This window comes from Oncorhynchus mykiss, chromosome 6, assembly GCF_013265735.2.
Source record: "Oncorhynchus mykiss isolate Arlee chromosome 6, USDA_OmykA_1.1, whole genome shotgun sequence".
NCBI classification, from domain to species: Eukaryota; Metazoa; Chordata; class Actinopteri; order Salmoniformes; family Salmonidae; genus Oncorhynchus; species Oncorhynchus mykiss.
The window spans coordinates 82461955-82481558 of NC_048570.1; the positions used below are offsets into that span (position 1 = coordinate 82461955).

General features: G+C 41.4%; 1 long non-coding RNA gene across 1 annotated transcript; it reads left to right on the forward strand.

Annotated features, from left to right (window-relative positions):
- Positions 1 to 10051: 10051 nt before the first annotated feature.
- Positions 10052 to 14352, forward strand: LOC118964942. Its single transcript, XR_005052261.1, has 2 exons — positions 10052 to 10587; positions 14155 to 14352. It is a non-coding gene; the product is annotated as an uncharacterized LOC118964942 (long non-coding RNA).
- The last annotated feature ends 5252 nt before the right edge of the window (positions 14353 to 19604 follow it).

The window sequence follows — 19604 nt, forward strand, 5'->3', positions numbered from 1 at the left end:
CTCTGGTACCCTGTTCTCTTTAATCTAGTTACTGTACTATATAGAGCCCTGTCTCTCTGGTACCCTGTTCTCTATAATCTAGTTACTGTACTATATAGAGCCCTGTCTCTCTGGTACCCTGTTCTCTTTAATCTGGTTACTGTACTATATAGAGAGCCCTGTCTCTCTGGTACCCTGTTCTCTATAATCTAGTTACTGTACTATATAGAGCCCTGTCTCTCTGGTACTCTGTTCTCTTTAATCTAGTTACTGTACTATATAGAGCCCTGTCTCTCTGGTACCCTGTTCTCTATAATCTAGTTACTGTACTATATAGAGCCCTGTCTCTCTGGTACCCTGTTCTCTTTAATCTAGTTACTGTACTATATAGAGCCCTGTCTCTCTGGTACCCTGTTCTCTATAATCTAGTTACTGTACTATATAGAGCCCTGTCTCTCTGGTACCCTGCTCTCTTTAATCTAGTTACTGTACTATATAGAGCCCTGTCTCTCTGGTACCCTGTTCTCTTTAATCTAGTTACTGTACTATATAGAGCCCTGTCTCTCTGGTACCCTGTTCTCTATAATCTAGTTACTGTACTATATAGAGCCCTGTCTCTCTGGTACCCTGTTCTCTTTAATCTAGTTACTGTACTATATAGAGCCCTGTCTCTCTGGTACCCTGTTCTCTATAATCTAGTTACTGTACTATATAGAGCCCTGTCTCTCTGGTACCCTGTTCTCTTTAATCTAGTTACTGTACTATATAGAGCCCTGTCTCTCTGGTACCCTGTTCTCTATAATCTAGTTACTGTACTATATAGAGCCCTGTCTCTCTGGTACCCTGTTCTCTTTAATCTAGTTACTGTACTATATAGAGCCCTGTCTCTCTGGTACCCTGTTCTCTTTAATCTAGTTACTGTACTATATAGAGCCCTGTCTCTCTGGTACCCTGTTCTCTATAATCTAGTTACTGTACTATATAGAGCCCTGTCTCTCTGGTACCCTGTTCTCTATAATCTAGTTACTGTACTATATAGAGCCCTGTCTCTCTGGTACCCTGTTCTCTTTAATCTAGTTACTGTACTATATAGAGCCCTGTCTCTCTGGTACCCTGTTCTCTATAATCTAGTTACTGTACTATATAGAGCCCTGTCTCTCTGGTACTCTGTTCTCTTTAATCTAGTTACTGTACTATATAGAGCCCTGTCTCTCTGGTACCCTGTTCTCTATAATCTAGTTACTGTACTATATAGAGAGCCCTGTCTCTCTGGTACCCTGTTCTCTATAATCTAGTTACTGTACTATATAGAGCCCTGTCTCTCTGGTACCCTGTTCTCTATAATCTAGTTACTGTACTATATAGAGCCCTGTCTCTCTGGTACCCTGTTCTCTTTAATCTAGTTACTGTACTATATAGAGCCCTGTCTCTCTGGTACCCTGTTCTCTATAATCTAGTTACTGTACTATATAGAGCCCTGTCTCTCTGGTACCCTGTTCTCTATAATCTAGTTACTGTACTATATAGAGCCCTGTCTCTCTGGTACCCTGTTCTCTATAATCTAGTTACTGTACTATATAGAGCCCTGTCTCTCTGGTACCCTGTTCTCTTTAATCTAGTTACTGTACTATATAGAGCCCTGTCTCTCTGGTACCCTGTTCTCTATAATCTAGTTACTGTACTATATAGAGAGCCCTGTCTCTCTGGTACCCTGTTCTCTATAATCTAGTTACTGTACTATATAGAGCCCTGTCTCTCTGGTACCCTGTTCTCTATAATCTAGTTACTGTACTATATAGAGCCCTGTCTCTCTGGTACCCTGTTCTCTATAATCTGGTTACTGTACTATATAGAGCCCTGTCTCTCTGGTACCCTGTTCTCTTTAATCTAGTTACTGTACTATATAGAGCCCTGTCTCTCTGGTACCCTGTTCTCTATAATCTAGTTACTGTACTATATAGAGCCCTGTCTCTCTGGTACCCTGTTCTCTTTAATCTGGTTACTGTACTATATAGAGAGCCCTGTCTCTCTGGTACCCTGTTCTCTATAATCTAGTTACTGTACTATATAGAGCCCTGTCTCTCTGGTACTCTGTTCTCTTTAATCTAGTTACTGTACTATATAGAGCCCTGTCTCTCTGGTACCCTGTTCTCTTTAATCTAGTTACTGTACTATATAGAGCCCTGTCTCTCTGGTACCCTGTTCTCTATAATCTAGTTACTGTACTATATAGAGCCCTGTCTCTCTGGTACCCTGTTCTCTTTAATCTAGTTACTGTACTATATAGAGCCCTGTCTCTCTGGTACCCTGTTCTCTATAATCTAGTTACTGTACTATATAGAGCCCTGTCTCTCTGGTACCCTGTTCTCTTTAATCTGGTTACTGTACTATATAGAGCCCTGTCTCTCTGGTACCCTGTTCTCTTTAATCTAGTTACTGTACTATATAGAGCCCTGTCTCTCTGGTACCCTGTTCTCTTTAATCTAGTTACTGTACTATATAGAGCCCTGTCTCTCTGGTACCCTGTTCTCTATAATCTAGTTACTGTACTATATAGAGCCCTGTCTCTCTGGTACCCTGTTCTCTATAATCTAGTTACTGTACTATATAGAGCCCTGTCTCTCTGGTACCCTGTTCTCTATAATCTAGTTACTGTACTATATAGAGCCCTGTCTCTCTGGTACCCTGTTCTCTTTAATCTAGTTACTGTACTATATAGAGCCCTGTCTCTCTGGTACCCTGTTCTCTATAATCTAGTTACTGTACTATATAGAGCCCTGTCTCTCTGGTACCCTGCTCTCTTTAATCTAGTTACTGTACTATATAGAGCCCTGTCTCTCTGGTACCCTGTTCTCTATAATCTGGTTACTGTACTATATAGAGCCCTGTCTCTCTGGTACCCTGTTCTCTTTAATCTAGTTACTGTACTATATAGAGCCCTGTCTCTCTGGTACCCTGTTCTCTATAATCTAGTTACTGTACTATATAGAGCCCTGTCTCTCTGGTACCCTGTTCTCTATAATCTAGTTACTGTACTATATAGAGCCCTGTCTCTCTGGTACCCTGCTCTCTTTAATCTAGTTACTGTACTATATAGAGCCCTGTCTCTCTGGTACCCTGTTCTCTTTAATCTAGTTACTGTACTATATAGAGCCCTGTCTCTCTGGTACCCTGTTCTCTATAATCTAGTTACTGTACTATATAGAGCCCTGTCTCTCTGGTACCCTGTTCTCTTTAATCTAGTTACTGTACTATATAGAGCCCTGTCTCTCTGGTACCCTGTTCTCTATAATCTAGTTACTGTACTATATAGAGCCCTGTCTCTCTGGTACCCTGTTCTCTTTAATCTAGTTACTGTACTATATAGAGCCCTGTCTCTCTGGTACCCTGTTCTCTATAATCTAGTTACTGTACTATATAGAGCCCTGTCTCTCTGGTACCCTGTTCTCTTTAATCTAGTTACTGTACTATATAGAGCCCTGTCTCTCTGGTACCCTGTTCTCTTTAATCTAGTTACTGTATTATATAGAGCCCTGTCTCTCTGGTACCCTGTTCTCTATAATCTAGTTACTGTACTATATAGAGCCCTGTCTCTCTGGTACCCTGTTCTCTATAATCTAGTTACTGTACTATATAGAGCCCTGTCTCTCTGGTACCCTGTTCTCTTTAATCTAGTTACTGTACTATATAGAGCCCTGTCTCTCTGGTACCCTGTTCTCTATAATCTAGTTACTGTACTATATAGAGAGCCCTGTCTCTCTGGTACCCTGTTCTCTATAATCTAGTTACTGTACTATATAGAGCCCTGTCTCTCTGGTACCCTGTTCTCTATAATCTAGTTACTGTACTATATAGAGCCCTGTCTCTCTGGTACCCTGTTCTCTTTAATCTAGTTACTGTACTATATAGAGCCCTGTCTCTCTGGTACCCTGTTCTCTATAATCTAGTTACTGTACTATATAGAGCCCTGTCTCTCTGGTACCCTGTTCTCTATAATCTAGTTACTGTACTATATAGAGCCCTGTCTCTCTGGTACCCTGTTCTCTATAATCTAGTTACTGTACTATATAGAGCCCTGTCTCTCTGGTACCCTGTTCTCTTTAATCTAGTTACTGTACTATATAGAGCCCTGTCTCTCTGGTACCCTGTTCTCTATAATCTAGTTACTGTACTATATAGAGCCCTGTCTCTCTGGTACCCTGCTCTCTTTAATCTAGTTACTGTACTATATAGAGCCCTGTCTCTCTGGTACCCTGTTCTCTTTAATCTAGTTACTGTACTATATAGAGCCCTGTCTCTCTGGTACCCTGTTCTCTATAATCTAGTTACTGTACTATATAGAGCCCTGTCTCTCTGGTACCCTGTTCTCTTTAATCTAGTTACTGTACTATATAGAGCCCTGTCTCTCTGGTACCCTGTTCTCTATAATCTAGTTACTGTACTATATAGAGCCCTGTCTCTCTGGTACCCTGTTCTCTATAATCTAGTTACTGTACTATATAGAGCCCTGTCTCTCTGGTACCCTGTTCTCTATAATCTAGTTACTGTACTATATAGAGCCCTGTCTCTCTGGTACCCTGTTCTCTTTAATCTAGTTACTGTACTATATAGAGCCCTGTCTCTCTGGTACCCTGTTCTCTATAATCTAGTTACTGTACTATATAGAGAGCCCTGTCTCTCTGGTACCCTGTTCTCTATAATCTAGTTACTGTACTATATAGAGCCCTGTCTCTCTGGTACCCTGTTCTCTATAATCTAGTTACTGTACTATATAGAGCCCTGTCTCTCTGGTACCCTGTTCTCTATAATCTGGTTACTGTACTATATAGAGCCCTGTCTCTCTGGTACCCTGTTCTCTTTAATCTAGTTACTGTACTATATAGAGCCCTGTCTCTCTGGTACCCTGTTCTCTTTAATCTAGTTACTGTACTATATAGAGCTCTGTCTCTCTGGTACCCTGTTCTCTATAATCTAGTTACTGTACTATATAGAGCCCTGTCTCTCTGGTACCCTGTTCTCTATAATCTAGTTACTGTACTATATAGAGCCCTGTCTCTCTGGTACTCTGTTCTCTATAATCTAGTTACTGTACTATATAGAGCCCTGTCTCTCTGGTACCCTGTTCTCTATAATCTAGTTACTGTACTATATAGAGCCCTGTCTCTCTGGTACCCTGTTCTCTTTAATCTAGTTACTGTACTATATAGAGCCCTGTCTCTCTGGTACCCTGTTCTCTATAATCTAGTTACTGTACTATATAGAGCCCTGTCTCTCTGGTACCCTGTTCTCTTTAATCTGGTTACTGTACTATATAGAGAGCCCTGTCTCTCTGGTACCCTGTTCTCTATAATCTAGTTACTGTACTATATAGAGCCCTGTCTCTCTGGTACCCTGTTCTCTATAATCTAGTTACTGTACTATATAGAGCCCTGTCTCTCTGGTACCCTGTTCTCTTTAATCTAGTTACTGTACTATATAGAGCCCTGTCTCTCTGGTACCCTGTTCTCTATAATCTAGTTACTGTACTATATAGAGCCCTGTCTCTCTGGTACCCTGTTCTCTTTAATCTAGTTACTGTACTATATAGAGCCCTGTCTCTCTGGTACCCTGTTCTCTATAATCTAGTTACTGTACTATATAGAGCCCTGTCTCTCTGGTACCCTGTTCTCTATAATCTAGTTACTGTACTATATAGAGAGCCCTGTCTCTCTGGTACCCTGTTCTCTATAATCTAGTTACTGTACTATATAGAGAGCCCTGTCTCTCTGATACCCTGTTCTCTATAATCTAGTTACTGTACTATATAGAGCCCTGTCTCTCTGGTACCCTGTTCTCTTTAATCTGGTTACTGTACTATATAGAGCCCTGTCTCTCTGGTACCCTGTTCTCTATAATCTAGTTACTGTACTATATAGAGCCCTGTCTCTCTGGTACCCTGTTCTCTTTAATCTAGTTACTGTACTATATAGAGCCCTGTCTCTCTGGTACTCTGTTATCTTTAATCTAGTTACTGTACTATATAGAGCCCTGTCTCTCTGGTACTCTGTTCTCTATAATTTGGTTACTGGAGCTTGGAATGGAACAGATCCACTGAGAAATACAGAACTGTGTCTACATGTAGCACAATGATATACACACCTCCACAGACAGGCCCAACGTACACTCACTGGACTCTAACCACACACTCACACATATCACACACACACACACACACACACACACACACACACACACACACACACACACACACACACACACACACACACACACACACACACACACACACACACACACACAAAGACTTAAAAGGCAACTGCAGGTACTGATCCAAAATTACAGTAATTTGTCTCATAATTCATTAAATGTCTTCCACTCTGACTACTCCCAGGTACAGTCCCAGTAGTGAAACAGCCTGAGGTAGTTTTTTCTAGTCTTTTCTAATGTTTTGGTTCTATAAACATCATTGTTGGCTCTGACTCAGGAATGCTCTGTGGGGAATGTAGAAGCACGGAGAGATTCTCAGAGCTGAGGTCCTCTTTGTCTAACTAGGTTTTAACTCACATGAGATGAAATGGTAGAAGGCCCTTCCTCACTACACAGTGACACATACAGCAACAGCTAATGGATTGAACTTAAGCTCAGGTGATGAGTAACTCTGCCTAATGTAGCGGACGTGAGTGGGGCTCACGGTCACGTGATGAGGTAGCCCTGCCTGCGACTTCAAAATCATCCTCCAGATCATCATCGGGGGGGCATCCTCTGTTTACACTCACACAGTAAACACACCAACTTTACACCAGACATCCTCTGTTTACACTCACACAGTAAACACACCAACTTTACACCAGACATCCTCTGTTTACACTCACACAGTAAACACACCAACTTTACACCAGGCATCCTCTGTTTACACTCACACAGTAAACACACCAACTTTACACCAGACATCCTCTGTTTACACTCACACAGTAAACACACCAACTTTACACCAGACATCCTCTGTTTACACTCACACAGTAAACACACCAACTTTACACCAGGCATCCTCTGTTTACACTCACACAGTAAACACACCAACTTTACACCAGGCATCCTCTGTTTACACTCACACAGTAAACACACCAACTTTACACCAGGCATCCTCTGTTTACACTCACACAGTAAACACACCAACTTTACACCAGACATCCTCTGTTTACACTCACACAGTAAACACACCAACTTTACACCAGACATCCTCTGTTTACACTCACACAGTAAACACACCAACTTTACACCAGACATCCTCTGTTTACACTCACACAGTAAACAACCAACTTTACACCAGACATCCTCTGTTTACACTCACACAGTAAACACACCAACTTTACACCAGACATCCTCTGTTTACACTCACACAGTAAACACACCAACTTTACACCAGACATCCTCTGTTTACACTCACACAGTAAACACACCAACTTTACACCAGACATCCTCTGTTTACACTCACACAGTAAACACACCAACTTTACACCAGACATCCTCTGTTTACACTCACACAGTAAACACACCAACTTTACACCAGACATCCTCTGTTTACACTCACACAGTAAACACACCAACTTTACACCAGACATCCTCTGTTTACACTCACACAGTAAACACACCAACTTTACACAAGACATCCTCTGTTTACACTCACACAGTAAACACACCAACTTTACACCAGACATCCTCTGTTTACACTCACACAGTAAACACACCAACTTTACACCAGACATCCTCTGTTTACACTCACACAGTAAACACCAGACATCCTCTGTTTACACTCACACAGTAAACACCAGACATCCTGTTTACACTCACACAGTAAACAACCAACTTTACACCAGACATCCTCTGTTTACACTCACACAGTAAACACCAGACATCCTCTGTTTACACTCACACAGTAAACAACCAACTTTACATCAGACATTTGCTGCACACATCATGAAATGACATCATCACACATTATGTAGGTGAGCAAAATATGGCCTGAAGAATTTATCTCCCCTCTCATCAGGACACACACACACACACACACACACACACACACACACACACACACACACACACACACACACACACACACACACACACACACACACACACACACACACACACACACACACACACACACACTGTGAGTCACATCACTCTCCTCCTCTGGAACTAAACCACAAGCCCAGTCAGTATTCTCTCTAGTCCAGAGGTAAGGTTTCAGTTTCAGTCCGAGAGCCTTCATCCCTTTCATGAGTTGTTGTTTTACGTTCTGTCAGTGGACAGCTGTATACAGATATGAACTAGCGAGCATTACATTTGGAATACAAGGCTGTGCAAACTAGAAGTCCCATGATAAATGTCTACAAAAGCTGTGTGGAGAAACTCCCCCACCAGAACAACATGCAGTAAACGGTATATATTCCCCAGATCTCTCAACCACATAATGAAGTAATGTTTTGCCATTCAAGCCATGAAACACGTCCCTTTTCTTCTTGCTCTCTCTGTTGCGCTGTGTGCTGTTTGTATAGAGGTCAGCTCTCTCTGTTGCGCTGTGTGCTGTTTGTATAGAGGTCAGCTCTCTCTGTTGCGCTGTGTGCTGTTTGTATAGAGGTCAGCTCTCTCTGTTGCGCTGTGTGCTGTTTGTATAGAGGTCAGCTCTCTCTGTTGCGCTGTGTGCTGTTTGTATAGAGGTCAGCTCTCTCTGTTGCGCTGTGTGCTGTTTGTATAGAGGTCAGCTCTCTCTGTTGCGCTGTGTGCTGTTTGTATAGAGGTCAGCTCTCTCTGTTGCGCTGTGTGCTGTTTGTATAGAGGTCAGCTCTCTCTGTTGCGCTGTGTGCTGTTTGTATAGAGGTCAGCTCTCTCTGTTGCGCTGTGTGCTGTTTGTATAGAGGTCAGCTCTCTCTGTTGCGCTGTGTGCTGTTTGTATAGAGGTCAGCTCTCTCTGTTGCGCTGTGTGCTGTTTGTATAGAGGTCAGCTCTCTCTGTTGCGCTGTGTGCTGTTTGTATAGAGGTCAGCTCTCTCTGTTGCGCTGTGTGCTGTTTGTATAGAGGTCAGCTCTCTCTGTTGCGCTGTGTGCTGTTTGTATAGAGGTCAGCTCTGTCTTACTAATCCTGGTTATCCTTTAACAATCGGTCTGAGGGCAGCTGATGCTCATATCTTATTCCCTGTGGATCTGAGATAGGCAGCAGGGCTGTCAATGAGGAGAAACATGTGAATTATAGGAGGTAGACCTGTGAGATGCACTACTGACTGATAAGACTGTAAATGACTGCCACAGCAGTGAGCAGATGGGGAACTGACAGCAAATTGAAAAACTACTCTGGAGTACGTGGGTTCATGCCTGAGATTAGAGAGACAAATGCGATACAATTTTGATTCCTGTTTTACTTCTGAACTGTAGTGAAACTGTTGTTCGCTTTATCTACTTCAGAAAGAGGAAGTAGGCTTTTGGAACTGTAAAGAAAATGATGCAGACAAATATAGTTGGCTCTAGTTGCTATAACTCCAGTGCTTGATCCTAAATACAGTAGTGTCGTTTGGATTACATGTTTTATAAAGTTAGATAAAGGTGAAATAAGAAAATAAACATGGATATGATGAATGTAAATGAATTAGTTGTACCACATCAAACAAATGTGACGGAAGATATTTCATACAGAAAGCAACATTTATTCAGACATGCTTTATAAAGCCACATGTTAAACCGTGTCAAAATGTCTACGGGCGTATAAACCTTATCAGTCCAATTATTAGTAAGAGCATTTGTACAATGACATATATTACATAACAATATTACAAAGCTCAACATACATTTGCAACTCAGCTACAGCTATAAGCCAGTTTGAGGGGATAAATCTATTGTTTTCTACAATGACGGACCAACCAACCACAAGGAGTGTGTGACAAGATGAATAACTTAAATATTAAGTAGTTCATAAGAAAATGTGTTATGTGCAATTTGATATTCAAAATAACAATAGATTAATTAACATAGTATCTACCGTTAGACCTAATAGTACAACTTTAGACTTAAAAAATATAAAACTAATCATGTTTACATATTTTACTTCCTAAAGTCTTGGACAAGGCATTATCATCCTTGCTGTGCATTTGTAAAGGACAAATGTTAGGTAGGAACCACATTTGAGTTCACATCAAAATGGATCAGATCCTTCTGTTTCAATTGGTCAATACCCAATAACGTCAAATCTATGAAGCAGACCAAGGTTAAACCTAATGCTAAGATAAAATAAGAAAATACCTGACAAAACAAGATTTCATAGCCTTAAAAGCCCCTTTAAAACAAAATGGATGCCCTAACGGTCTAATACAACGGTCCTTCAATACCACTTAGCTTCTAAGTCTTAGTCTGTTTTAGCACATAGCAACACCTAGGACTGCATTTCAGTGTGATACAAATGATCTGGTCTCTGCCTAAAGAGAGATCTAAAGAAGAGAGGAGATCAGTCAGGAAGTGGCTAGTTCCTGTGTGCCCTATTTATAAGCCAAGTGAACGGGGCTGCTTTCAAGAGCACAGGGGCTAGGTGAGAGTAGATACAACATAACATTACTGGGGCTAGGTGAGACTAGATACACCAACTTTACACCAGGCATCCTCTGTTTACACTCACACAGTAAACACACCAACTTTACACCAGGCATCCTCTGTTTACACTCACACAGTAAACACACCAACTTTACACCAGGCATCCTCTGTTTACACTCACACAGTAAACACACCAACTTTACACCAGACATCCTCTGTTTACACTCACACAGTAAACACACCAACTTTACACCAGACATCCTCTGTTTACACTCACACAGTAAACACACCAACTTTACACCAGACATCCTCTGTTTACACTCACACAGTAAACAACCAACTTTACACCAGACATCCTCTGTTTACACTCACACAGTAAACACACCAACTTTACACCAGACATCCTCTGTTTACACTCACACAGTAAACACACCAACTTTACACCAGACATCCTCTGTTTACACTCACACAGTAAACACACCAACTTTACACCAGACATCCTCTGTTTACACTCACACAGTAAACACACCAACTTTACACCAGACATCCTCTGTTTACACTCACACAGTAAACACACCAACTTTACACCAGACATCCTCTGTTTACACTCACACAGTAAACACACCAACTTTACACCAGACATCCTCTGTTTACACTCACACAGTAAACACACCAACTTTACACAAGACATCCTCTGTTTACACTCACACAGTAAACACACCAACTTTACACCAGACATCCTCTGTTTACACTCACACAGTAAACACACCAACTTTACACCAGACATCCTCTGTTTACACTCACACAGTAAACACCAGACATCCTCTGTTTACACTCACACAGTAAACACCAGACATCCTGTTTACACTCACACAGTAAACAACCAACTTTACACCAGACATCCTCTGTTTACACTCACACAGTAAACACCAGACATCCTCTGTTTACACTCACACAGTAAACAACCAACTTTACATCAGACATTTGCTGCACACATCATGAAATGACATCATCACACATTATGTAGGTGAGCAAAATATGGCCTGAAGAATTTATCTCCCCTCTCATCAGGACACACACACACACACACACACACACACACACACACACACACACACACACACACACACACACACACACCACACACACACACACACACACACACACACACACACACACACACACACACACACACACACACACACACACTGTGAGTCACATCACTCTCCTCCTCTGGAACTAAACCACAAGCCCAGTCAGTATTCTCTCTAGTCCAGAGGTAAGGTTTCAGTTTCAGTCCGAGAGCCTTCATCCCTTTCATGAGTTGTTGTTTTACGTTCTGTCAGTGGACAGCTGTATACAGATATGAACTAGCGAGCATTACATTTGGAATACAAGGCTGTGCAAACTAGAAGTCCCATGATAAATGTCTACAAAAGCTGTGTGGAGAAACTCCCCCACCAGAACAACATGCAGTAAACGGTATATATTCCCCAGATCTCTCAACCACATAATGAAGTAATGTTTTGCCATTCAAGCCATGAAACACGTCCCTTTTCTTCTTGCTCTCTCTGTTGCGCTGTGTGCTGTTTGTATAGAGGTCAGCTCTCTCTGTTGCGCTGTGTGCTGTTTGTATAGAGGTCAGCTCTCTCTGTTGCGCTGTGTGCTGTTTGTATAGAGGTCAGCTCTCTCTGTTGCGCTGTGTGCTGTTTGTATAGAGGTCAGCTCTCTCTGTTGCGCTGTGTGCTGTTTGTATAGAGGTCAGCTCTCTCTGTTGTGTATAGAGGTCAGCTCTCTCTGTTGCGCTGTGTGCTGTTTGTATAGAGGTCAGCTCTCTCTGTTGCGCTGTGTGCTGTTTGTATAGAGGTCAGCTCTCTCTGTTGCGCTGTGTGCTGTTTGTATAGAGGTCAGCTCTCTCTGTTGCGCTGTGTGCTGTTTGTATAGAGGTCAGCTCTCTCTGTTGCGCTGTGTGCTGTTTGTATAGAGGTCAGCTCTCTCTGTTGCGCTGTGTGCTGTTTGTATAGAGGTCAGCTCTCTCTGTTGCGCTGTGTGCTGTTTGTATAGAGGTCAGCTCTCTCTGTTGCGCTGTGTGCTGTTTGTATAGAGGTCAGCTCTCTCTGTTGCGCTGTGTGCTGTTTGTATAGAGGTCAGCTCTGTCTTACTAATCCTGGTTATCCTTTAACAATCGGTCTGAGGGCAGCTGATGCTCATATCTTATTCCCTGTGGATCTGAGATAGGCAGCAGGGCTGTCAATGAGGAGAAACATGTGAATTATAGGAGGTAGACCTGTGAGATGCACTACTGACTGATAAGACTGTAAATGACTGCCACAGCAGTGAGCAGATGGGGAACTGACAGCAAATTGAAAAACTACTCTGGAGTACGTGGGTTCATGCCTGAGATTAGAGAGACAAATGCGATACAATTTTGATTCCTGTTTTACTTCTGAACTGTAGTGAAACTGTTGTTCGCTTTATCTACTTCAGAAAGAGGAAGTAGGCTTTTGGAACTGTAAAGAAAATGATGCAGACAAATATAGTTGGCTCTAGTTGCTATAACTCCAGTGCTTGATCCTAAATACAGTAGTGTCGTTTGGATTACATGTTTTATAAAGTTAGATAAAGGTGAAATAAGAAAATAAACATGGATATGATGAATGTAAATGAATTAGTTGTACCACATCAAACAAATGTGACGGAAGATATTTCATACAGAAAGCAACATTTATTCAGACATGCTTTATAAAGCCACATGTTAAACCGTGTCAAAATGTCTACGGGCGTATAAACCTTATCAGTCCAATTATTAGTAAGAGCATTTGTACAATGACATATATTACATAACAATATTACAAAGCTCAACATACATTTGCAACTCAGCTACAGCTATAAGCCAGTTTGAGGGGATAAATCTATTGTTTTCTACAATGACGGACCAACCAACCACAAGGAGTGTGTGACAAGATGAATAACTTAAATATTAAGTAGTTCATAAGAAAATGTGTTATGTGCAATTTGATATTCAAAATAACAATAGATTAATTAACATAGTATCTACCGTTAGACCTAATAGTACAACTTTAGACTTAAAAAATATAAAACTAATCATGTTTACATATTTTACTTCCTAAAGTCTTGGACAAGGCATTATCATCCTTGCTGTGCATTTGTAAAGGACAAATGTTAGGTAGGAACCACATTTGAGTTCACATCAAAATGGATCAGATCCTTCTGTTTCAATTGGTCAATACCCAATAACGTCAAATCTATGAAGCAGACCAAGGTTAAACCTAATGCTAAGATAAAATAAGAAAATACCTGACAAAACAAGATTTCATAGCCTTAAAAGCCCCTTTAAAACAAAATGGATGCCCTAACGGTCTAATACAACGGTCCTTCAATACCACTTAGCTTCTAAGTCTTAGTCTGTTTTAGCACATAGCAACACCTAGGACTGCATTTCAGTGTGATACAAATGATCTGGTCTCTGCCTAAAGAGAGATCTAAAGAAGAGAGGAGATCAGTCAGGAAGTGGCTAGTTCCTGTGTGCCCTATTTATAAGCCAAGTGAACGGGGCTGCTTTCAAGAGCACAGGGGCTAGGTGAGAGTAGATACAACATAACATTACTGGGGCTAGGTGAGACTAGATACAACACAACATTACTGGGGCTAGGTGAGAGTAGATACAACACAACATTACTGGGGCTAGGTGAGAGTAGATACAACATAACATTACTGGGGCTAGGTGAGAGTAGATACAACACAACATTACTGGGGCTAGGTGAGGGTAGATACAACACAACATTACTGGGGCTAGGTGAGAGTAGATACAACACAACATTACTGGGGCTAGGTGAGAGTAGATACAACACAACATTACTGGAGCTAGGTGAGAGTAGATACAACACAACATTACTGGGGCTAGGTGAGAGTAGATACAACACAACATTACTGGGGCTAGGTGAGGGTAGATACAACACAACATGACTGGGGCTAGGTGAGGGTAGATACAACACAACATTACTGGGGCTAGGTGTAAGTAGATACAACACAACATTACTGGGGCTAGGTGAGGGTAGATACAACACAACATTACTGGGGCTAGGTGAGAGTAGATACAACATAACATTACTGGGGCTAGGTGAGGGTAGATACAACACAACATTACTGGGGCTAGGTGAGGGTAGATACAACACAACATGACTGGGGCTAGGTGAGGGTAGATACAACACAACATTACTGGGGCTAGGTGTGAGTAGATACAGTGCCTTGTGAAAGTATTCGGCCCCCTTGAACTTTGCGACCTTTTGCCACATTTCAGGCTTCAAACATAAAGATATAAAATTGTATTTTTTTTGTGAAGAATCAACAACAAGTGGGACACAATCATGAAGTGGAACGACATTTATTGGATATTTTAAACTTTTTAACAAATCAAAAACTGAAAAATTGGGCGTGCAAAATTATTCGGCCCCTTAAGTTAATACTTTGTAGCGCCACCTTTTGCTGCGATTACAGCTGTAAGTCGCTTGGGGTATGTCTCTATCAGTTTTGCACATCGAGAGACTGACATTTTTTTCCATTCCTCCTTGCAAAACAGCTCGAGCTCAGTGAGGTTGGATGGAGAGCATTTGTGAACAGCAGTTTTCAGTTCTTTCCACAGATTCTCGATTGGATTCAGGTCTGGACTTTGACTCGGCCATTCTAACACCTGGATATGTTTATTTTTGAACCATTCCATTGTAGATTTTGCTTTATGTTTTGGATCATTGTCTTGTTGGAAGACAAATCTCCGTCCCAGTCTCAGGTCTTTTGCAGACTCCATCAGGTTTTCTTCCAGAATGGTCCTGTATTTGGCTCCATCCATCTTCCCATCAATTTTAACCATCTTCCCTGTCCCTGCTGAAGAAAAGCAGGCCCAAACCATGATGCTGCCACCACCATATTTGACAGTGGGGATGGTGTGTTCAGCTGTGTTGCTTTTACGCCAAACATAACGTTTTGCATTGTTGCCAAAAAGTTCAATTTTGGTTTCATCTGACCAGAGCACCTTCTTCCACATGTTTGGTGTGTCTCCCAGGTGGCTTGTGGCAAACTTTAAACAACACTTTTTATGGATATCTTTAAGAAATGGCTTTCTTCTTGCCACTCTTCCATAAAGGCCAGATTTGTGCAATATCCGACTGATTGTTGTCCTATGGACAGAGTCTCCCACCTCAGCTGTAGATCTCTGCAGTTCATCCAGAGTGATCATGGGCCTCTTGGCTGCATCTCTGATCAGTCTTCTCCTTGTATGAGCTGAAAGTTTAGAGGGACGGCCAGGTCTTGGTAGATTTGCAGTGGTCTGATACTCCTTCCATTTCAATATTATCGCTTGCACAGTGCTCCTTGGGATGTTTAAAGCTTGGGAAATCTTTTTGTATCCAAATCCGGCTTTAAACTTCTTCACAACAGTATCTCGGACCTGCCTGGTGTGTTCCTTGTTCTTCATGATGCTCTCTGCGCTTTTAACGGACCTCTGAGACTATCACAGTGCAGGTGCATTTATACGGAGACTTGATTACACACAGGTGGCTTGTATTTATCATCATTAGTCATTTAGGTCAACATTGGATCATTCAGAGATCCTCACTGAACTTCTGGAGAGAGTTTGCTGCACTGAAAGTAAAGGGGCTGAATAATTTTGCCGCCCAATTTTTCAGTTTTTGATTTGTTAAAAAAGTTTGAAATATCCAATAAATGTCGTTCCACTTCATGATTGTGTCCCACTTGTTGTTGATTCTTCACAAAAAAATACAGTTTTATATCTTTATGTTTGAAGCCTGAAATGTGGCAAAAGGTCGCAAAGTTCAAGGGGGCCGAATACTTTCGCAAGGCACTGTACAACACAACATTACTGGGGCTAGGTGAGAGTAGATACAACACAACATTACTGGGGCTAGGTGAGGGTAGATACAACACAACATTACTGGGGCTAGGTGAGAGTAGATACAACACAACATTACTGGGGCTAGGTGAGACTAGATACAACACAACATTACTGGGGCTAGGTGAGAGTAGATACAACACAACATTACTGGGGCTAGGTGAGGGTAGATACAACACAACATTACTGGGGCTAGGTGAGGGTAGATACAACACAACATTACTGGGGCTAGGTGAGAGTAGATACAACACAACATTACTGGGGCTAGGTGAGGGTAGATACAACATAACATTACTGGGGCTAGGTGAGGGTAGATACAACACAACATTACTGGGGCTAGGTGAGGGTAGATACAACACAACATTACTGGGGCTAGGTGAGGGTAGATACAACACAACATTACTGGGGCTAGGTGAGGGTAGATACAACACAACATTACTGGGGCTAGGTGAGGGTAGATACAACACAACATTACTGGGGCTAGGTGAGACTAGATACAACACAACATTACTGGGGCTAGGTGAGAGTAGATACAGGCATCATAGGTTCTGTACTCACTTTTACAGTAGCTCAGTAATCATACCGCCTACACTCTCAGAAAAAAGGGTTCCAAAAGGGTTCTTTGGCTGTCCCATAGATAACTCTTTTTTTGTTCCAGGTAGAACTCTTTGGGTTCTTCTGGGAAAGGGTTCTACATGGAACCCAATAGGGTTCTACCTGGAATCAAAAGGGTTCTTTCTGGAACCTAAAATGGTTCTTCAAAGGGTTCTCTTATTGGGACAGCAGAAGAACCCTTTTAGGTTCTAGATTTCTTTCTAAGAGTGTAATTCCTATTTTGCAATGTGCAGTCTGAAACCTTTTGTGAAATGGCATATAAACCTAGCCTGATTGGTATTTTCCAGAACAGAGTTAAGGTCACATTTGCTATGCATTTGGAACTGGTGAAAAGTTTGCACCTGTTTTTATTAGATGAAACACCAAAGCTACAACAGCCAACTGTCTTCATTTATACTTGATAAATGATTCACTTTCTGAACCTTTATTCTTACCTTTTCATTTAACCTTGTATGTCCAATTCCCTATGGTAAACTTACTGTGCAATATTGATACCTGATGTAAAGTGCAAATGTTGAATAAATGGGGCCCTTAGCGGTCAGAAGGGAAGCTTGTAAAATAGGTGTGTTGTCAAATTTGATGTACATCCTGCCATTGAGATTTGGACTGGCAGAGCTTGTCTCAGACATTTTATAAAAGCCCTGAATATTATTTTAACACTTGGAAGTAGTTATTCAAGACAATTAACTTCTCAAGAAAATTATATTTTCATGAACTCCATAAACACAACCCACCTCATACATGATTACTACAACTACATAAACACAACCCACCTCATACATGATTACTACAACTACATAAACACAACCCACCTCATACATGATTACTACAACTACATAAACACAACCCACCTCATACATGATTACTACAACTACAGTGCCTTGCGAAAGTATTCGGCCCCCTTGAACTTTGCGACCTTTTGCCACATTTCAGGCTTCAAACATAAAGATATAAAACTGTATTTTTTTGTGAAGAATCAACAACAAGTGGGACACAATCGTGAAGTGGAACGACATTTATTGGATATTTCAAACTTTTTTAACAAATCAAAAACTGAAAAATTGGGCGTGCAAAATTATTCAGCCCCCTTAAGTTAATACTTTGTAGCGCCACCTTTTGCTGCGATTACAGCTGTAAGTCGCTTGGGGTATGTCTCTATCAGTTTTGCACATCGAGAGACTGAAATTTTTTCCCATTCCTCCTTGCAAAACAGCTCGAGCTCAGTGAGGTTGGATGGAGAGCATTTGTGAACAGCAGTTTTCAGTTCTTTCCACAGATTCTCGATTGGATTCAGGTCTGGACTTTAACTTGGCCATTCTAACACCTGGATATGTTTATTTTTTAACCATTCCATTGTAGATTTTGCTTTATGTTTTGGATCATTGTCTTGTTGGAAGACAAATCTCCGTCCCAGTCTCAGGTCTTTTGCAGACTCCATCAGGTTTTCTTCCAGAATGGTCCTGTATTTGGCTCCATCCATCTTGCCATCAATTTTAACCATCTTCCCTGTCCATGCTGAAGAAAATCAGGCCCAAACCATGATGCTGCCACCACCATGTTTGACAGTGGGGATGGTGTGTTCAGCTGTGTTGCTTTTACGCCAAACATAACGTTTTGCATTGTTGCCAAAAAGTTCAATTTTGGTTTCATCTGACCAGAGCACCTTCTTCCACATGTTTGGTGTGTCTCCCAGGTGGCTTGTGGCAAACTTTACCCGACACTTTTTATGGATATCTTTAAGAAATGGCTTTCTTCTTGCCACTCTTCCATAAAGGCCAGATTTGTGCAATATACGACTGATTGTTGTCCTATGGACAGAGTCTCCCACCTCAGCTGTAGATCTCTGCAGTTCATCCAGAGTGATCATGGGCCTCTTGGCTGCATCTCTGATCAGTCTTCTCCTTGTATGAGCTGAAAGTTTAGAGGGACGGCCAGGTCTTGGTAGATTTGCAGTGGTCTGATACTCCTTCCATTTCAATATTATCGCTTGCACAGTGCTCCTTGGGATGTTTAAAGCTTGGGAAATCTTTTTGTATCTAAATCCGGCTTTAAACTTCTTCACAACAGTATCTCGGACCTGCCTGGTGTGTTCCTTGTTCTTCATGATGCTCTCTGCGCTTTTAACGGACCTCTGAGACTATCACAGTGCAGGTGCATTTATACAGAGACTTGATTACACACAGGTGGATTGTATTTATCATCATTAGTCATTTAGGTCAACATTGGATCATTCAGAGATCCTCACTGAACTTCTGGAGAGAGTTTGCTGCACTGAAAGTAAAGGGGCTGAATAATTTTGCACGCCCAATTTTTCAGTTTTTGATTTGTTAAAAAAGTTTTAAATATCCAATAAATGTTGTTCCACTTCATGATTGTGTCCCACTTGTTGTTGATTCTTCACAAAAAAATACAGTTTTATATCTTTATGTTTGAAGCCTGAAATGTGGCAAAAGGTCGCAAAGTTCAAGGGGGCCGAATACTTTCGCAAGGCACTGTACATAAACACAACC